At 44.3% G+C, this 21066-nt stretch overlaps 1 long non-coding RNA gene across 1 annotated transcript; it reads right to left on the bottom strand.

Annotated features, from left to right (window-relative positions):
* Window positions 1-252: 252 nt before the first annotated feature.
* On the bottom strand, window positions 253-6905 carry LOC109307613. The gene is made up of 3 exons (XR_002100313.1): window positions 6810-6905; window positions 4736-4886; window positions 253-953 (listed from the first exon to the last, which is right to left on the bottom strand). It is a non-coding gene; the product is annotated as an uncharacterized LOC109307613 (long non-coding RNA).
* Between the last annotated feature and the right edge of the window lie 14161 nt (window positions 6906-21066).

Genomic DNA, 21066 nt, shown 5'->3' with positions numbered 1-21066 from the left:
GGCATGCATACAGCCACTGGTGGCACACAGCTGATGCCAGGGCTCTGGATCCCAGCACAGCTGCTTGCAGCCTCCTGGATGTAGCCAACCCAGACTCTGTGTAGCTGCTGTCAGCCATGGAGCCAGGGCTGCTTGCAGCAGGACTTGCAACCTCCCAGATACCTGCTGGGAACAGCCTGGGCTCTGTGGCTGGCAGTAGCTGCCCAGAGCCTGAGCCAGCATTGGCGTATTAAGAAAAATGTCCTTGTGTGTCATGCTCTGGCACGTGTGCCAGGGGTTTCCTACCCCTGATACAGAGGATTATAAAAGAATAAATATCCTGAATGCAGTTCACCTCTACCTTCCTTTATGAAGCCATGGGTGCTCAGAAAAATCAGGATTCTCTAGCTTCATGAGAGCTCTGAAACAACCTAAATCCTCTTCATCTATTGAAACAGCCAAAATCTAATGGCTCGGTTTTTGCATTTTTATATCCCTTTGTCCTTTCTCAGGAGTTTTCCTGATTATCCCCATCAGGTAATCATAGCCCCCTGCTGGGTAAATTTGTTGCCAAGGCAACCTCTCCCCTGACAAACCATTTCTCCCTGATACCAGCTTGCTTATTAGGTAGGATATTTGTATTTGAATAGTGAACCGTCTTCATTTAGCAACTTTCTATTGTTACATGTCCCACCACCTGCTAGAATTTTCAATCCAATATGGAGGTACAAAGAACATAGATTTTTTTTCAAGGCTTACATAAACATGACATACATTTGCACCTTCATAAAAGCACAGAAAGTTCATAACTTCATAAAGAGTTCATAAACAGTAGAGACAGATTTGCCCAAGCATGTCTTAAAAATACTGGGTCAGTAGGATGTTTCCTCCCTCGTAACTTCTATCCAATACCTACCCATCTTTCCAATCTGAATCTTGCACTCTTCTCCCCTCTCTGATCTCTGTTCCAATCCCTTTAGAAAGGCAAGGAGGGAGAGGAATAATTTTGCTTCCCCTCCCAGGCATCATTCACAAATAAAACATATTTTTTGAAAAATAGTTTGAAGGTTTTCAGTACTCAGCCACATTTCCCTTAAATAATTTCTCCCAAAAGTCAGATTTTTAACAACATTTGCAGATTTTTACTAAGGGTACAGTGTGAATTAACTACTTGGTGTAGTCAGGTTCACTAACAGAATAGTCTTTCTGCCCATTCATACTGCTCTTCATTTAGCATATGAGCATTAGGAATACACCAAACTAGAAAGATGGAATAGCATCTTCAGTGCTATTTCTCCCAGGTGAAAGAGGGTGCCAAGTATTACCGGAGATTTATGTAGAACACTTGAGACTACTTAAGGTGAATCACAGACATTATTTTATTCTCAGATCCACACAGGAAAAGAAAAGCAAAACTAAGAAAAATAAAGCAGTAGTAAAAGACCAACCTTACAGAATGTTGGTATTGAAGATGGAAGCATCCTGGGAACCGCCTCTTTACCTGATCCCAGATTTGCATGAGTATATCTTTTTTACATCTTTGCTATGAAGGGTGCAAAATCCGACTAAGAAGTTTGGGCTAGATTATTAGATTCTGTCTTTAAGCAAAACCCTGTGAGTTTATTCATATATAGCACCACTCTAGAAGTAACGGTGGGCCCTCGTACAGGTGACGAACGGCCCTTGTACACATGAAGAAATTGCCCCTTTTAGTGGTTTCATTGCCCTTTTTAACTGTTTAATTTCATAACAGTGTACACATTCAATGGCATACTATGATTAAATTCCATAACAGTGTACACCTTTGGCGGTGTATTTCAGTTTAAATGACTTTTTTTACGTAGCAAACTAAAACACATCCTATGTATTTTAGTTTACTATGTAACAAATTACAACTATGTTCCTCACATGTACAAGGGCCCTATCTGGAGAAGGTGGTGGGCACAGCGCACAGGCTGCTGGATACCCAGGTGTGCTTGGGGAAGCTCAGACTTGGCGGGCTTCCAATGCCCTATGCACCATTTCTGCCACCTTCTCCAGCTGCCAGCACACCCAGCCTCCCTCCTTCCTTCCTGGGGCAGCCAGCCCATTCCTGGGAAGTCCCAGGAGGTGGGAAGTTGATGGGGACAGTGCACAGGGTGCTCTAATCCTGCCAAGCCCAAGTTTCCCCGAGCATGCTCGGGCTTACAGCACCCCATACAATGTTGGATCCGGCAGGTGCTGTCTGTGAACTGGGGCTGCACCCACACACGTAGCACCCTACCCAGGTGGCCACGGGGGGCATTGCCACTGTGGAGGGAAGCACTTCCCCTCCCCCCCTCAGCTCAGGGGCTGCATGACTCAGTGGCAGCTCATGTGGGCAGGCTCCACTGAGAATAAAAAAAATAAAAGCAGTGAGGGGCCTGACCTTTTTTTTTTTTCTTTTTTTTCTCTTGGATCCTGCCTGCATTTCTCACAGCTGAGGAGTGAGCTGCCAGCAGGTCTTACAGCCTCTGAGCTGTGGTGGACCCTGGTGATCCCCCCATGGTGGTGATGCCCCTCCCCCAGGCAGCATCTATGCACTGGCACTCTGCCCAGGCAGTCCTGTGGGGCACTGCCACCATGCAAGGAAGCACTGGGGTTCCCCACAGCTCAGGGGCTACATGACTCCCCAGCTATGGGAGATGCAGGCAGGTTCCAGAGGGGAAAAAAAAATCACTGTTTTTTTCTTCTTTTTTTTTCTCAGCAGAGCCTGCCTGTGTGAGCTGTGGGTGGGAGCATGGTGCTTCCCTCCATGGTGGTGGAACTGCCTGGACAGAGTGCCAGCAGGCAGGTGCTGCCCAGGGGTGTTAACACCATGGAGGGAAAGCACCGGGCCACCCACAGCTCAGGGCACACCGGCATGTCACCCCCTAGCTGTGGGAGATGAAGGCAGGCTCGGGAAAAAAAAAAAGGACCCCCCACCCCCCCACTGAAGTCTTCCCTCAGTTCCATGGTGGGGAAGGGGGGGGACGGACACATGTACAAGTAGCCTATGAGGGGACAGTTCTTGAGACAGTTATTTCCCACCTATCCCTGTGCTCCTGTTGTACACAATTTTTCCTCAATATTTCCTGGGCTGGCTTCTTTGTACCAGTGTGGTAAGGGGGGCATGCTTTCTATTCACTCACTGTCCTGCTCTAGAGATGCTTACTGTATGACCCTACTCCCTTGAGGGAGAGTACAATTACTATAGTCGATAAGCTACCAATTTAATTCAAGTATGTTGTAAAAATTAGATCTGACGAAGAATATCTTGCATTCAAAAGCTTGTCTAACATTATCCCTGCTACGTACTTGATCCAATAAAAGATATCAGGCTAAGAAATCCTTGCCTCTTGCATAATTTCTGGACTAGCATGGCTACAACATCACTCTTACATTACTGTACAGAGAAAGGCAACTTTATCTTATTAAAACACCTGGCAAATGCAATCATGATTTATAAAGTAGCATTGTTTCTTCTTGCCACCTATTTTTCAATGTCACTTTTTCTGATATTTGAAAGAATGCAGCCCAATTGGGGAAAAAAATATTATCCTACTTTTACACATTTTAACAGGACCAGGCTGGTAAATTTTACTGTATAATTCTGTATTATTAATTTAGGGTGAATTGAGAAGAACACAGAAAGAAAGCTTGTGCTTTGGAAGAATTTTTTCTAGTGACAATGATAGAGTTTTAAAACAAACAACATAGTTTTTTTGTTCTCATCTAGGTTTTATTATAATTCATCAAGTATTAGGTTAATATCATTTTCAGCAATACCAGTTTTCTATTACTTTCCAAAATAGCATTACTTTCTTATAATTACATTGAAATGCATGTACCTTCTATTTGTCTTATTGAATGAAGAGCTCTTTGGAGAACAACGTGCTTGTTTTGACATTTTCATAAAAAGTTTATTTTTTCCCTGTACCTCCAATGTTATACTACAGAGTTGACTTTACAGCTGTTGCAACCTACAGAGTATCAAAGCTTTGCAAATAAAAGGTTACTGAAAGACATCTGGCAATAAAAAATTACAATTTGTATTATCAGCCTCTGGTGTCCAGAGTATTGTGCATTGACAATTATGTTTCTAAATCATTTCTATCACTTCCATTTGAAATATCATGTATTGATTATGAGATTAAATTAAAATCATTTTTATTTCACACCTTTAGATTGGAAAGGAATGGCATTTCGATCAGAAGACATCAGTCCCAGCCAAGGTTACACAAATTGCATTAGAAGCCAAAGAAAAAAGAGGTTAAATATAAATCCAGATCCTGAAGTTTGGGCATTGTTGGCACAAGAAAAACAACTGCTAGATATACATATTATATTTGAAAACAAAATTAAATATTGATATGTGGCAGGGCAGAATCCATGAACTTCTGCTTTCTTAAAGGCATATCCGAAGTCACAGTAAACTCTAAGGCCAAGGGTTTGCCTCACTAGGCCAAGGTAGCTCATTGTGCTAATATGATCAAAGATTACATTAGCATTTTGGAAGAACATTTAAGGAAACAATGTTGTTATCACCACATCCAGCTGCCCTCTATTTGCCAGCTCCAATATTCAGATACCATTTACAGGTAGGACTACTAGAAGCTTCTTTTTATGCTGGATAAGGCTTCAACTTGTATCTCAGGATCTGTGGCCATACGCATTAACCACTTTCCCACAATACTGCTGATTCTGGCATTAGAAACCTTCAAATGCTTGCAAAGAAAAGTAGGGTACATTAGCTCACCTGATAGTATTCATAGTTTGGCTTCAAAACAGATGCAAACAGGCTTGTATGAAAAAAGTATGGCTGAAAACACTAGATGAGAAGGCACAAGACCTGGGCTCTAAAGAGTGTGGTCTTCAGTCATTAACCCTTTCTTCTTTCTTGCATTAACCTATGCATATTTAAGAACAAGTTTAAAATCGGGCACATATTGTCTTTGTCCCATTGATTCAAACAGATTAAGTCTCTGAATATATTTTTACAATGTTTCAGTTGTATTCTGAATTTGGAAATTTCCTGAATTCAGTTATATATTTCCTTGGGCATCCACTCACAACCATCTGAAAATCAGCAATTAGAAATCTAGGATTTTTTTTTTGTTGATATTAAATTTAAGTGGAAGTCAAATATTAAGGCATGTTAAGGTTCTCTAATTTAGTGTTGTATTTATCTGGAAATATACAGCATAAACATTGTATCACCCCATACTGAGGGGTCTGCCCAAATCAAGGAGGCAGAGAGCCTATTTCATGGGCAGATCATGGGGCTGGCTGCCATTTTCATGGGTTTATCACAGCAAGCCCAACCACACCTCTGATTGACTAAGGGTCCCAGGTGGCCCCACCCCTAACCACTGATTGGTTGTGAGGGTTGTCTGTCATATGGCCCCACCCCTCACTGCTGATTGATTGGAAGGGATATTCCTTATGTGGCCCTGCCCCTCACTGCCAATTGGTAGAGAGTGGTAGAACTGTATGACAGGCGGCCCTCTCAACCAATAAATGGGGAGGGGGCAGCAGCAGCCATCTTGGCCACCCCTTCATGCCAGCAGCCCCCTTTCCTCTTCCCCCTCACCCCCCTTCAGCAGGATGTATGGCCTTGCTGCAGTGGCCATGAGGACTGCTGGCCACTACTAGGGAGCCAACATTTTATTTTCAGTTTTTATTTTTTTTATTTCCATAAAATCTGCGAAGTTATGATTTGAGTGTGTCCCTACCTATAGCACCTTGTATTCTATTTTCTTTTATTTATGTACATACATAAGTATAAAGTTTCTGATACAATGATTAATGAAGTCAATGGGAAGATCCTTATCCATTTCACTGAATTTTGGAATTGGGCAACTCTTATACACACACACAAAAATGAAGCGAAGGTATTGCACACATTCTTTTTTACATTCTTTCGTGCATCTGGTTACATATCATGTGCTGGATTTGTGTCCCAAGCTTTGGCAAATTAAATCTGAGGTTCTACCATTGGATCACCACTACTTATTTTTATTCTTTTTGCCTTAGTGGTCTCCTGGAATTTCAGATATACTTAGCAGATACCTGAATTGCCAATTAATAGAACTTTTCGAAAGTTGTGTAAATAATGTTTCTTATAAAAAGATATGGTATTAATATTCAATAGCCTTGGTTCAAAACACTGAAACACATAAATGCTAGATAACAAAGATTTTACTGTATTAAGTGATCGGAAATTCTATTAACCAGAATTTCCAGACAGTTGGGCGGATGTGATTGCGGGGCAGGTGAGGAAGCTCACATGCAGCAGCAACTACCACCACCCTGTGCTGCTGCTGCTCTGTGTGCAGCTACCATCAAACACTTCCCTCCACCCCCCACTCTGCCTTATCTGAAGCCCCCTGTCGGGTAATTTCAGATGACCAGAATTTTTACATAACCGGCAATCCCTTTACCCAGCGGATGCAGGATAATAAAGAATTTCCTGTACTATTATAACTGTAGTGTTTTGTAAGATTACTATAAAATAATTAAAATTTATTTACAAGTAACATGATGTTTAGAAGTTTTTCATAGACTCTACTTGGCCATTTTTCAAACTATGAGTTGAGAAATTGAAAATGGCTAAAATATTCCTTAGGCAATATACTGGCCCCTGTTCCTCTCTCAACTTCAATCCACCGGGTCCAAGACCTTTACAAGCTGTTTCCTGGTTTCAGCCCTGTATGACATGAATCCCATAAATTCAAGCCTTGGCATCCCCCTTTCCTATGACCATACATCCAGTTACAAAATACACTGTAACAAAAAAGAGAACTATAACACAAAAGCCAGTTATTTCTCACAGGAATTCATGAAAGCTCCTTCCTCTTACAGAGACAGAGCCAGTCTGAACTTCTAGCTCCAGGCTCAGGCTTATGTGGTGCCTGTCCTCTCCCCATCTGGTCACCTGACCAATTCCTTCTAGTAATAGGGTCCAGGTATTGCTATTTGACTCCACTAACAGCCTTCCATTCCCTTGCTTTCATGCTGAGCCTTGTGGCCCTTTTTTCTAGGCTGTCTGCCCTATTATTTTTTGCAGCTAGGTCCCCTGCAAGTCGCCCCTGTTCTGGTGACTTTTTCTTTCAGTACAAAGGTTGATCCTTTATCCAATTATACACAACCTGCACATTGCAACTATTTTCCTGTAAGCTGCACTTCCCTAACTTGCCTCCTCCCACTGCCCTTCCTTCCTTCCAGTACTATGGTAGGGGTCCTTTGCTACTGCAGACAAGACAAAATTACTATTAGGTGGATAAATGTCTCCACAAATGCAGGGACTAATTATAAATGGATCAGTCAGGATGTTTCAAGTAGGGTTCCTAAGAGGTCTGTCCTAAGTGCAGTGTTGTTTAACATGCTTATTAACGATTTGGATACTGGAATAGAGAACTTGCAGGTCAAGTTTATAGATGGTACAAAAACTGAGAAGATGGCAAATACTATGAAAAAGAGGAGTAGAATTGAAAAAGCTCTTGATAGATTGGTGAGTTAGAATGAAGATCACTACAGAAGAATGTAAAGTGCTAAATGTATGAAAAGGTCATTCAGCATACATCTACACTGCAGATTTCACTGTAGTGTAGGGGTACTTGAATTAGCTGTAGGCAAGCTAGCTTAAATACAAGTAACAGTCCAACTGCAGTGGCATGGATCTCCATAATGAGAAAGGAATTTGAATATGGTCCATATTCCTGGGATGTAACCTTCAGGCTTTTAGTAAAATCTGAAATATGCTGCAATGGTTGAACTGATCCAAACTGTCAACTGTGTCTTTTAAAAATCCTCTGGTCTAGTAAGCTATTCACCTGAAGTAAAATATATATGTATTGTGGAATATTGAAATGGATACAAAAGATTTCAGACTGCAGGTTACTATGCATGTACTATGTACTGTTTGATGGAAACCATACTTGTTCTAGGTACATTTTCAAATTCACAAGTGCTTCTAAAGTCAATTAATCAAGAATCTATATTGTAATCTAATTCTAAATGGAATGGAATATATATCTAGATCTATAATTTTTCACTGGCAGGGGTCTTTTATATAGTGATTCCATTTGGCATATCTGCCCAATTCTAATTCAGTGGCAGTCTGCCATATATTGAAACTGCAGTTTCTTTCTTTCTTTCTCTTAAAGTGTTATGAAGAGGTTTGGCAATCATATGCAATGTCACTAGATTCAGCATTTGGGATTAGGCACGGGGAAAAAAACAAGAGGAATTTACGTATAGAGGTAGTTAGTATTGATTGTTTGAAGTCAGGTAGAAGGTAGGGCTAAGTACATGAGTTCAAGAAGCCCACAGAGGAAGCACTCTACGTTTCTAGGGTCTAAAGTGACCTTGTTTAGAGCAGAAAGAAGTAGAACACATTACATTTGGGGGCGGGGGGGAGGGAGGGCTCAGAGTCTGCCTGCATGGCCTGAGTGTGGTAGGTGGGGGGAGGGGGGTGCTCTCTCATGCCTCCTAGCATGCCCTGTGGGCTTCCTGGGCTGCCAAAGACTCCCAAATGTAGCCAAACGTCTGAGCCACCACTGTTTGGCTGGTGGGGACATCGTAACCACCCGCTTGGTTGGGCTGATGCAGCAGCAACTCATCATGGCTACAGGCCATCAGCTGGGTATCCCACACATGCCCACCCAGCACACTGTGCACCTGCTTAGTGTCTGTGTGTTAGATGTCTGGGGGGTGTGTGCGTGCGTGTGTGTGTGTCCTGGACACCTGGGTTCTGTATATGTGAGTCCGTGTGTATCCCCTCCCCCCCCACACACAGAACACAGGCATCCTGGCCACTCACACATGCATATCATGGATATATATACATGCAGACCCACACACACATGCAGAACCCGGGAATCTGGGGTATGACTGTTCACCAACTTTCGTGTGGCTTATGAGGATGATGCCTGCCCCACTGTGCAACTCCCCATTCCTCAGGGTGATAGAAAGTGGATGGTATACTTCCAGGGTCGAGGCATCTTCCCTGTTCCTGGTGATGAAACAGAAAAGGTCCTTGTTGAATGGTATGCTCTTCCCCCAGCCCACAGACAGCTTTCTAGCATCAAGCATGCAGTAAAACTGCCTCCTCATGAATGTGGTCTTCAATGTGGTCCTCAAGACATTACTCCCAAGCTCTCTTGTAACCCCTCAGCTGCTTCTCCTGGCAATGCACTTGAAGACATTTCTGATTTGATGCCTTATCTGGAGCTGGCACTCAATGTCTCCCTTGCCCCAGATGGTGATCCTTTATTTCCCTGAAGTGCCATTTGCATCCCATGGTCTGCAGTGGTGCCTGTTGGGGTCTCATTGAACATAGTTGGGGGAGGGTCTGGCTGCAAGGGGGTGGGTGGAAGGCTGGAAATGTTGATGTATAGATGGATGGATGGAAGCAGCAGCAGATGTACAAGGGTGCAGTTCCCAACATGTAGTTCTTGCTCTCACTTCAGAGGTTTGGGGCCCCTGCTCTCACTTCATCTGGGCTCAGCTGCTCATCTCATCTCCAGAATGTTAAATTGTCCAGGGGTTTTCAGATGACACCCTGTGATTCTGGCAATGCCTCATATCCTGATCCAGAATCCAAAATTCAAGAGTCTACTGCCCATGTGGAGCTTTAGGATCATGGGGTATCTCCCTGTTTACCCCAGCTTGGAGGTTCAGTGCACCTATCAAACACATCCTCCCCACACACTGAACTACCCAGTTGATTATCTGCTAGTTATCTGATTAATGAGAAAGAAAAAGGAAAGTCAATCTGTACTGAATGAGAATTAAAGATATGGCAGGAGCCTTCCCTCTGAAAAAAAAAAGTAAAATAAAAAGGAAATGGTAAATGTTAGGGCCTAACTCAACCACATTTACTTTACACCCTTATAATATGGGGGACTTTAGTTTAGCCTATTCTATTAGCGGGATATTATGAATATCAGCCCCAAATAGTACCTGCCAAATTTTATTAGATTTCATTTCTTTCATTTTTCTTTCCCCATCCCATAACTGGTGCTGTATAAAGTCCCTGTTTTCAGGAGATTTCAGTATAAATATAGATGACACAAGTGTTCAGGCACAAGGCACCACACTGTCAAGTGACTGTTTTCCATTACTATGAATTTATTTCAATATTTAAAAGAAAATAAATAAATACATCTAGATATGTAGTTTATAAACCTGGACAAGGTAGAATGTTTGGATGACTCATAGTGGCAGATGCAGTATGGAGGGGCATGAGTTTTTAAAAAGGAAGAGGATTATGGAGGAGGCCTGAGACAGAAATACGAAACTCTTCTCATTACTTTTCATCATCTGGAACTGTAACCCTTTAGCAAGAGGCATAAGAAAAATGATTCTATACTTGGATTAAAATCAAAACCATATGCCAGGTTCAGATCTAAGACTCTAATGCAAACACTGCCCTGTGCACCTAAAGTGAAATTTCATACTTAAAGTTTGAGCTCCTCTGTCCATGAAAGTGATTTTTGAATGAACTAGGCAAGTCCAGAAAGTGTTGGTTCAGAGTTGAGAACTAACCTAAGTCTCAGGCAAACACAAACTTCATTTGAACAAGATGCTATCTGCATCCGAATATTAAAAAATACTTCTGAGTGCAAGCAGTTGCTTACTGCATCAGATGTATCACTTTGGAGAATGCAAGATAGAGAGAGTAGATATTATGGATGACAGATGTCAAAAACAAAAAATACAGTTTATATATTGGTTACCCCTCCCAAAAAATAAGCCTTCAAATGAAGAAATCAGGGTGCTATTAAAATATTGCAGGTATTTTCTTCCTATTTTGCACCCAACACATGGAATTAGCTCTTATTCTTACTTTCTTTACAGATGTATAGAGCTTAGCAGCTTCACCTGATACGCTTTAGCTGGCTTCATTCACTCCTGAATGTGCTGTCTTTTCTCTCCCCCTTCTCCAAATTATAGAATTTTTTGCTAACTTGTAACTGCTTTTAATGATTACCTAGCTTGGGAAGTGATTTTCCCCAGCTCAGGCAATTTCTCTAATTCATTGCAAGGAGACAAAACAAAGGCAAGCTACAGATGTACAATATAAGGTAAACAGGATAGGACAAAGACGCAGTCCTGCTCCACATGAAATCAAGGGGAAATTACCCCAATTTCAGATTTAAGTGTTACTATATTTCAACAAGATGAATGTGACTGAAGGATTGTGTGATAAACATTTTTTTTAAAAAACCCTTCCCCCTTCCCCACAAAGTGCACTGCACCTTCCATTAGGTGACTTCAAAACACACAATGGTAGTGTCCCTGCCCTGAGTACAAACATTCATGGCCTTTTAAATTCTTCAAAGAATTTCTTGGTAATCAGTGCATTGTCCTGGCCCAGCGGATTGTGACTCCACTGCCTGTCCTGCAAATATACAATGCCTCTGATTGGCTGTAATGTTAGGGCACCAGCTAATTAGGCAATTAAAAAAGAACTGCTGGACTATTAACACCATGCCAAATACCTGGTGATCCTAAGTCATCCTTCCTGGATCATATGCCAGCAAACGGGACAACCTGACTGCCTCCTGGGGCTTCAGGACAGTGACCCTGTTTGTCTGGTACAGATTTTAGGGAATCTACCGGTTCAGAAGGGAAAATCAACTCACTGATTCTTTTGCAGGCAGCAGATCGGGAAGGTGAAGAAGCAATTTTCTCTCCTCCCTTTAAAGAATGTGAGGTGTTTCCTAAGAAGAACATCATAGATGCCGTCCCCTAGGGGTTCGTTTGTTTTTAAAGGGGGCGTTACTCTAAGAAAGGAACACTACATTAAAGCTAGCAAGACCACCAGATATTAATATTCGTATAGCCAGGAAAAGTGACAACTGTAAAATGGTAATTAATAAAACAAACTGTGTGGGAGTTTGACCCAAAAAAACCAAATAAAAGAGTTCCCAGAGCTGGCTGCCCTATGTATCTCAGAGACTTCTAGCAACATACCTTATACACTGTAACAAACTGTCTGAACCAGCTTTCTGTCCCACGCACATGGTTCCAACCCATTACTCAAGTGACCAGAATGATTAGAAATTGCCTTTGATGCATGAGAACAGGGAAACATCCTTTGCTTCCTTATGGGCCACTGAATGCATCCATGGTTCTTGGGACTTCGAGTCTGTGAGCTGGACTCATGGGTTTCTGGTTCTACATCCTATATTGAGCACAGACAATGTAAGTGCTTCTCACAATCTTCATTTTACATATGCATTCAGTTTCATGAGACATGCTAGAATGTAGTGATACTATATATTAGTATGAGTAGGTATGCTGATGCAGATTTTGGGCATGTTCAAGTATATTTTTTTCGTTCCATTAAGGAACTTGCCATTGCCAGAAATCAATGCAAATCAGTTAACTCTTAATAAAGGTTAACTGAGCAAAGGCAAAATAGCAGCAGACCCATATTCAGCTTTTGCTCCCCTGCACCCATGACAATATGTAATAAGAGAAATTCAAATAAGCAATTTTCTTTGTGTGGGTGGATCTATGCTACCCAGAGGGAGTATGCAAGCAGGCCTGGGGATAGAGGCTTCACTGATTGGATAGAGGCTTTGCTGATTCTTTCCAGTGACAGCTTGGAGGTGGGGCCCACCCATGATTCAGGCAGAGGAATCAAGCTCTGGCCACTGCTTGAGTGCCACCCTGTGATGGGGGAGGGGGAGAGGGGCGGTGAGCAGGGTGCCATAAAGCCCCATGGTTTCCTAGTAAAAAGTAACCTAATGAGTCTGGATGGGATATGGTACAGGTGTTCATTATGGCATTCGAACTTACAGTGCTAAAGTCTGATATCATATCCAGCCAGGGTTATCTTAATAGTGGGATCCACCACTTTTACAGCACTATTTATGCCCTCATTGTATGTTGAGTTCCAGATGCAGAGTGCTTTCTGCATGCTTACCATGAAATAAATGTCACTTCTGTACCTGGCCTCCAAGACTAAATCATTTGGAGGGGCATATATGTTCATAGGTGGAAGTCTGTTTTGTCAGATGCAAAGAATTAACGTATGTATAAATGAGTTAATTGAATCAGGTAGCATTTTCATTACATTTGCGGGGACCAGGAATATATCAAGTACAAGAAATGTTACTTCCACATAATGTCCTCTGACAGCTGGGTGCAGGTGCAGCTGAAGCCAGCATCTTGCAACTGCAGTGCAAAGTTGTGTCCCGCGACTGTGGCAGTGGCAAGGAGCTATGCCTCCACCCCCCACTGGCAGCACTTATGTGTTGCCTATGTCTATCAGGATATTTTAATCCTTCCTGAGGCATTATGTGTTGCCTGTAGTCTAGGCTAGGAATTTTGATGGGGGTGTACCAATGGTTCTGCTGAGACTTAAAGTCAGAGGTTCCTGGCTAGAGGATCTTGCTGCTTTGCTCAGGGTCAAACTGATCACCATATTTTGGGTCAGAAAGAAATTTCACTCCATGGTCAGACTAATATGGAATGGTAGGGCTTTTGCCTACCTCTGTAGCATGGGCAAAAGAGGAACAGTCAAAGCAAAACCTCCATTCCAGGGAAAATCCTTAAAAAATTAATTAAAGAATCTATATGCGATATGCTTGTTAAGGGTAAGATTCTGAATGACAGCCACCATGGATTTGTCATGGGTACGTCTTGTATTACCAATCTCATCTCTTTCTATGAACAGGTCTCTCACCACCTGGACACAGGAGAGAAGGTCAACATTATATACCTAGACTTCCAAAAGGCTTTTGATCCAGTATCCCACAATATCCTTGTGGAAAAATTGGAAGATTGTGGGCTTAACTGCTCAATTCAGTGGGTGGAAAACTGGCTGCAGGGTAGGACCCAGAGAGTTCTCATGAATGGATCTGTGTTGTCCTAGTGAGAAGTGGCTAGTGGTGTCCCTCAGGGGTCCGTGCTTGGACCAGTGCTTTTCAACATCTTTGTCAATGATTTGGATGTGGGGGTGAAAAGCTCGCTGGCCAAATTTGTGGATGACGCCATACCAGAAGATAGTTTGCAGATACAGGCAGACCTGGACAGGCTGCAGAGTTGGGCGGACTGGAACCAGATGGAGTTCAACACTTAGAAGTGTAAATTGCTCCATCTGGGAGCAAACAATACCCAACATATCTACAGGTGCAGTGGCAATAATTTGATTTGTTAGGGGTAGTGATCAATCATCACATGAACATGAGCCAGCAGTGCAAACAACATGCTGGTATGCATTAACCATTGCATCTCATGCAAAACTAAGGAAGTTATACTCCCACTGTACTCCACACTGGTGAGACCACAGCTGAAGTACTGCATCCAGTTCTGGGCACTGCAGTTCAACAAGGTTGTGGAAAAACTTGAGAGGGTCCAGAGAAGAACCACCCATATGATCAGGGACTTGTGAGACAAGCCACATGAGGCGAGGCATTAGGGACTTAGCCTTCTATTCTGTAGGCTGAAGAGGCCCAAGAAGGGACTTGATAGTGGTTTACCATGTCCTGGGAAGCAAAGCAGTAAAGGGGAGTCACCTGCAGCTCTGGACGAGATGCGCACAAGGTGAAGGGAGGAGCCTGCGCAGCTCATTAGCTGCTTTTTTATTCAATTACAACCAACTGGTGATGTCACGGATGGACGCCGGCAGGCAGTGATAAAAATGGTGGCTGCAGCTGCGGAGGGGGTGGACAGCTCCAGCAAGGAGCAGCAACCATCACCAACAGCAAGAGGAGCGGCAGCTGCCAGCAACGTGGAGCCAGGAGACCCGGCGGAGGTGCGTATGGAGCAGAACCAGACCTCCCAGCTGAAGACTGCCCTGGACAACACTGGACCTAGAGGCACAGCACCTGAGGATGCAGCAGAAAAGATACCAGGGAGTGAAGCGACCCACAGGTGGGGTGCTGGAATGACAGGGCACGGAAACAGCCTCACCAGGGAGGAGAGCCCCCAGGAGAGCCCCAAGGGGGGTACAGTCGGGGCGGGCATCGCCGCCAGGCAAATACAGTATTGTGCAGGAGGCGGGACCGTTGGAAGTGATTGGTCCGAGACAGGCCAGAAGGGAGCCGGGGAGGGCTCAGAGAAGACTATTTAGCAGATAGGGAGATGCTGGGCGGGCAGCATTTTCTTTTGGTTATTTTGTTCGTTTAACCGTGGCTAAGGGAGAAAGAGCTAGGGGAGTGTGTCCACAGATTGAGGCTGAAGGGAAGCCTCTGTGAGGCCTGAGTTTTCTTTGATTTTTCCATTTCCTGAAGGGAGGGGAGCAGATGAGGAGGGCTGTGGGGCTGAGCTGGCTGGTGATTACCATGAATGGGAGTCATGGTCGCTTAGGGGCAGGCCAAGTGGTGCCACCCCACAGCTGGGGGACAAGACCAGTAGATGAGGGACGTACCGAAAGTGGCATGAGGCCAGGGTGTGGGGGTGGCGGAGCCCCATGAAGTGACCGCCAAAAGATCCTGGGCCATGGAGTATCCCACAAACCGACCCCTTACACTGAGGAACATCAAGTCGTGGTGGACGAGAACGAGGTTAGGGACACAGAGAGAAGGGAGCTACTCCGACACCAACAAGATCCCAACAGGTGTTTGACATCTACCTGCAAGGCAAAAACCGCTCAAGAACGGTTAATTGAAACCTGGCAATCACATACCACTACATCAGGGAAGCACATCAAGAACTCAGTGAACAGCTGTCCACCAGGGCATCCCTGAGGAAGACCAAGAACAAAGGATACAAACCCCTGGAAAGCCACTTCAGGCTCAATTCCAGGAAAAACTCTTTCAGTCAGGGTGTCCAAACTGTTGAATAAACTCCCCCCAGTGGTGGTCCAGTCACCTACCCTGGAAATCTTCAAAAGGAAAGTGTAAAGTCACCTTGCTGGGGTCACTTGACCCCAGTAGTCTTTTCTTGCCTAGTGCAGGGGGACTGGACACACTGAGCTATAAGGTCCCTTCCAGCCCCTAACAATCTATGAATCTATGAAAACCTACCCCCACATAAGAACATAAAGATTACCTCAGAATTAAAAAAATCCAGTTAAAGGTAACCATATTTGGCAAACAGAAGCAAGATTATTAATGTACATTAGGAGGAATGCATAAGCTAATTTTATGTGTTAAGAAATGCAAGCTATATGATATGTAAAGAAAGGTGGAAAATTGTAGCCTTTGGAATACCCCTGAAGAAAGCCTGAAGAGATCCTGTCACTGATCCAAGATCCTGTCTCAACATCAGAAGTGGAAACAAGGAGCCCTGGAGATGACTTCACAGCATGATCAACCAGCAAAGTTTTGTTTGCAACATTACAGGAGCATCTGTTTTGACTAGCTACAAACCTCAAAATTTTAACTGGTAATGCTGCTTCAATTCTAATTAGAGTTGCATCTGTTAAGGTTCAGTAAACTCACCTTTAGTTTAGGACAACCATGTCTTAGCCTCCTTATCTGGTATAAGACTCATTATAGTGCTATAGAGATGCAACAGTTGGGATAGACAGAGGTCCCTTCCAGGCTCTTCGATGACTTTCTTTGCCTATGTGTGTCTACCATAAACCTAAGTAAAGTTTGCTAAGTAGCTTAAATATGGAGGAAACAAAAGTTCTCTAAGAAGCAAAAACAGTATTTCTAAAATACAATTTAATGAAAAATATCTATTTTTCTCACCCCTTAACTTCTTCTAAAGACAGGGGTTCTTTTAAAGAAATTAAATGAATCTACTGAAGAAAGAGGAATCCTTTTTAAGAAGTGAGTATATATTGTTTCACTTCTTGCACTCAATAGCCAGTACAGTTTACCTGGAAGTTTTAGGCTTTATTTATTTTCTTGTAAAACACCCTTAATTGCAAACTGGGGGGGGGGGGAGGGGGGGAATAGAGATTCCAAAAATACTTTGAAAAGGCCCTTGTAGCACACCACACACTGCCACAGTAGCCACAAACCTCTAACCCTTCACCCACTCCCAGAGCACATGCATAAATACCTGGTGGTTTTAACAAAGAACCAGAAGGCTCCTGTTACTTGAGGAAAGAGCAGTAAGAGGAGCTAATTACAAGGAAAATAGTCAGCCAGGGGGAAAAACAGAGGCCAGGAGGACATATCACAGAGTTGGTTACTTTGCAATAGTCCAGCAGGGTGGAATCCAACAGTGGAGACAAGACACTCCTACAGTGGTTAGGCAACAGCAGTAAGCTAGCTTGGGGTGAGGTCAGAAAGACCAATCAGAAAGCACTTGTGGGTAGCTGGGAAAGTCACCTAATCAGAAAGGGGCAGGGCCTGAACTGGTCAGGCAGTCTGTCCCTGGAAGCCGCTGGGGGAAAAAGCTCTGCAGAGAGAGATGCCAGTTGGTGGGAGACTGACTGAGAGTCTACTAGGTGGGTGATTTTACATAGGGCTGAGGTCTAGGGTACCCTCTAGACCCAGAGCAGGAAAGGAGCCAAGGGACCATCTGGGTATGTCATGGCCACCCCTGTAATCCCTTATCTCTTACAATGGTATTCACCATCTGTCTAATATTCGACATGTACTCAATATCAGACCCCCCAAAAAAGTCATTTCGTGTCCTGGGGGTTTAAGGATATGATTCTAAAGACCTGATCCAAACCACACCTGGAGTCCTATGAAAGATTCCCATAGACTTCAAGCATCTTCACATCAGTTCTTAAGCTTCCAGTCTGCTAATCATACCTTCAATAGCAAACATTGACACCTGAAAATATTCGACTGCTGGACTGAGAACTGAGAAAAACCATTGGCATTTTTCAGTTTCAAAGATTTTTTTTTTTTTAATTCCATTCACTAGGGAAAAAAAGACAATAACACTTAGATGTCTCTTGTAAATAAATGATGATTCCAATTTATTTTTCTTATATTAGACCAGCAGACATTAAAATGAAAACTAGGTTTGAACATATAGGGCTTATTTACACACTTGAAAGCAGAAATTATTTGCCTAAATTAAATAGAACTATTTGTGTTTTACATCAATAGAACTGTGGTCAGAGCATGGCCCTGATGTGTCATTTGATTAATTTAATTTTTTTAGATTTATATTCCTCACTATGCAAAAAGCCCCAGCACCTCACAAGACCCACATGCCTCCCCCCACCAGCCCTAGCTCCCCTGGCCCTGCATGGCTCTAGCCCCTGCTCACAGCCCACAGCTCACCCACAGCAGTAGATTCCATCATGGAGCTCAAGGCCTCCTGGCACAGCCCCCCATGCAGCATGGGACAGCACAGGGCAGCACGGGGCCATGCACAGCACCGTAGCTTGGCCCTGGTGACCTGGCACCCAATGCTGCCTGCACCAGATCGTGTGGGCCCAGCCCGGCCCAGAGCAGTGCATGGCTATGCACCTGGGGCAGCTCCAGGCCACTCAGGCTGCCTCCTGGGCCCCTACACTGCTTGTGGGTACCGCCTGTCATGCCGGGCCAGGTCCTACATGAGATGTTCCATGGGCCCTGCATGCCAGAGGGCCTGGCCAGTTGCATGCACACTCAACCTGGGTTGGTGAGATAGGCAGTCCCCACAAGCGGTGCAAGGCTCTGGGTGACAGCCCGAGCAGACTAGAGCTGCCAAAGGTGCATGGCCCTGTGCCAAGCTAGGCTCGTACCATGTGATACGGCATAGGCAGCAGTGGGTGCCAGGCAGCTGGGGCTGTGCCAGAAGGCCCTGGCCACCCTGATGGCCACTGCTGCTGCAGGTGAGCTGTGGGACATGCAGGGGGCCTGGGGCCCTGCAGGGGGTCGATAGGAGAGCCAACCCCCTGAGATGTTCCCCCCCATCAGTCCCCCATACCTTCACAGCCCCTCCTTTCCAACACTCCCTGCCCCCTATGTACCTGGAATGGAGCCTGGGTCTAGGTCTCTGCTGCTTGCATCGCTGTTTGACTGGCACAGGCAGATAGCATGCTGCAGCATTGGGGCAAGAGGCAGGCATAGAGAAGCTCTGGCCAGCCACCAGAGCATCTGTTTGGAGGACCCAAGCCTCTGCTTGCGTCAGGGCATAGTCCTGGACTGTGCCCTGCCCTGCTTTTTTTTCTGGGTTTTTTTTTTTTTTGATACCTGGTTGTCCAGCTATCCAATTTTGAGCCGATGCTGCAAATATGCAGCACAGGGAATGTTTTTTTGTTCCCAGCTTGCCTCTTGCCATATCTCAAACTGCTTTGAGACACTGCAAGAGGCACATATGGTCTTGTCTGGATGCACCCAAGCAGGGTAAGTCAAGGTGAATCTTGGCTGGAATAAAGATCCATATCCAGTAGTGTAGATAGGAGTGGGTAAGCAAGACACTAGCCTGTGCCATCACTGCCTATTCTGTGTTCAGGGACTTGCAGCAAGGCAAAAGCAGTGCTCAGTGCAGCAGGAGCTGTAGTGGCCTCTCTGTCACCCTCCTCCCCAAAAACATCCCTACCCAGGGTACCAGGTTTTCTAGTTATGCTTCTGAGTCTATCTCTATAACTGGAACTACTATGGTAAATCCCTAAACCTTTCCATGGTTAAGTCAGTTTTCCCATATTTAAATGTAAGTTACAGCTTTTTGGACCTACTGTACAGGCAGGTGCTTATCAGGAGTATAAAAGCTCCTAGTCATCAGAAGCAAGAAACAGATGTCTTCATTGGAGCGCAACCAGCTGTACCATGACATGTCATGGCATAGCTAATTGTACTCTAGGGATGCCTGCGGGTGTCCCCTGGTGCTGCACCCTGATTTGGGATACATGTGCAACTGGGAGGAAAATTCCACTTGCAGTCAAACCCCCCTGTACTGGAGAGCAGGAAAATCCCCTGCAAGGGATTTCTCTGTATGTGTCTGCAAGCATGGAGGTAGGGACCTTGGGCAGAGGTCTCTCATTTGCATTTGAAGGGTAAAGGAAAATCCCATTGCAAGGGAATTCTCCCTGCCTATATATGCAAGTGGTGGGGGGAGGGAGGCAGACCTCACACTTCCCCCGCTGTGCATGCAACGATTTTCCCACCTGCAAACATGGATGTGGGAAGGGGGGATCGATCCCCTTTCTGCACTTGCAAATGTGTATGGGTAAATCTCTGTGTAAGGGATTTTCCTGGGACTGTCTGCAACTGAAGAGTGGGAGGATGTCCCATAGGAGTATGCCCACTCCATGTCTACAGCTTGTGAACAGTGCTGCTGCCTTGAATTCATGCTGGGTTAGAAAGTGAGGGGGCAATCCTGTCCAAGAATTCCTTGGGTATGCAGGATAAGCCCCCTCAAGCCTGAGGAGCCCCTGTTCCAGGAAGGCTGGAGAGCCTGGGCAGATTCACACTGCCTGAGCTCTTCCACCAAAAGCAAACACAAGTGGGCCACAATAAAGCAGCTCAATATGTTACTACCTTCTGTCATGGCCTTTGAACATTTTTAATGTGACAGAAGTTATGGATATCTGTTTGCTTTCACTTTCTGCTACCATTATTTTTTTATGGTGGCCCAAAGGTGACTTCTGTTTCCACCCAGAGTCTTTTTGTCTCTGAGCACTCCTCAGAACCCAAAATAATCATAGGTTCCACAGGAACTTGTACACAACACAGGGTTTAATTCTCATTAAATTAAATAGATTTATAAAATCTAAACTTGGTTATTCTGGAGCATTGCAACAGCATTTGCACATACTAAGTTTTTGAATGAATTAAGCTTTAGAGCATCACATCGGTGCTTGCACATACTAAGTTTTCAAATGAATTAAGCCCTATTCCTGGCCAGCACCACAGGAGGGTGGGATGGTTCCGTGTTTCCCCCTCAGCCAGGGGCCCCCATGCCATGTACTGCCATGCAGCTGTGGGAGCAGGGAGCCAGCACACAGCACTAAAAAAAAAAAAACAACCAAAAAAGTGGCAGCCATTCAAAAGCAGCAGCAATTCTAAGGGCTGAGCTATAAAAAAGTTGCATCACCATCTGGTGGAAAAAGAGGCTTATTACACATCTTTGAGTGCCTGTGTTGCACACAACAGATCCATGTACATGGCGCTTTAATTTGCCATGAGCCAAACTAAACTACATCTGAGGAATTTTAGTTTAATTTACCAGAAAGACTTTTAAGATATATGGAACACCTGCTCATGCAAACACACGCGCTGTTGTAGC

The sequence above is a fragment of the Crocodylus porosus genome, unplaced genomic scaffold (assembly GCF_001723895.1).
Source record: "Crocodylus porosus isolate Cpor-Errol unplaced genomic scaffold, CroPor_comp1, whole genome shotgun sequence".
NCBI lineage: Eukaryota > Metazoa > Chordata > Crocodylia > Crocodylidae > Crocodylus > Crocodylus porosus.
Note: the sequence above shows the minus strand (reverse complement) of the source record. Positions and strands in the feature narration are given on the sequence as shown.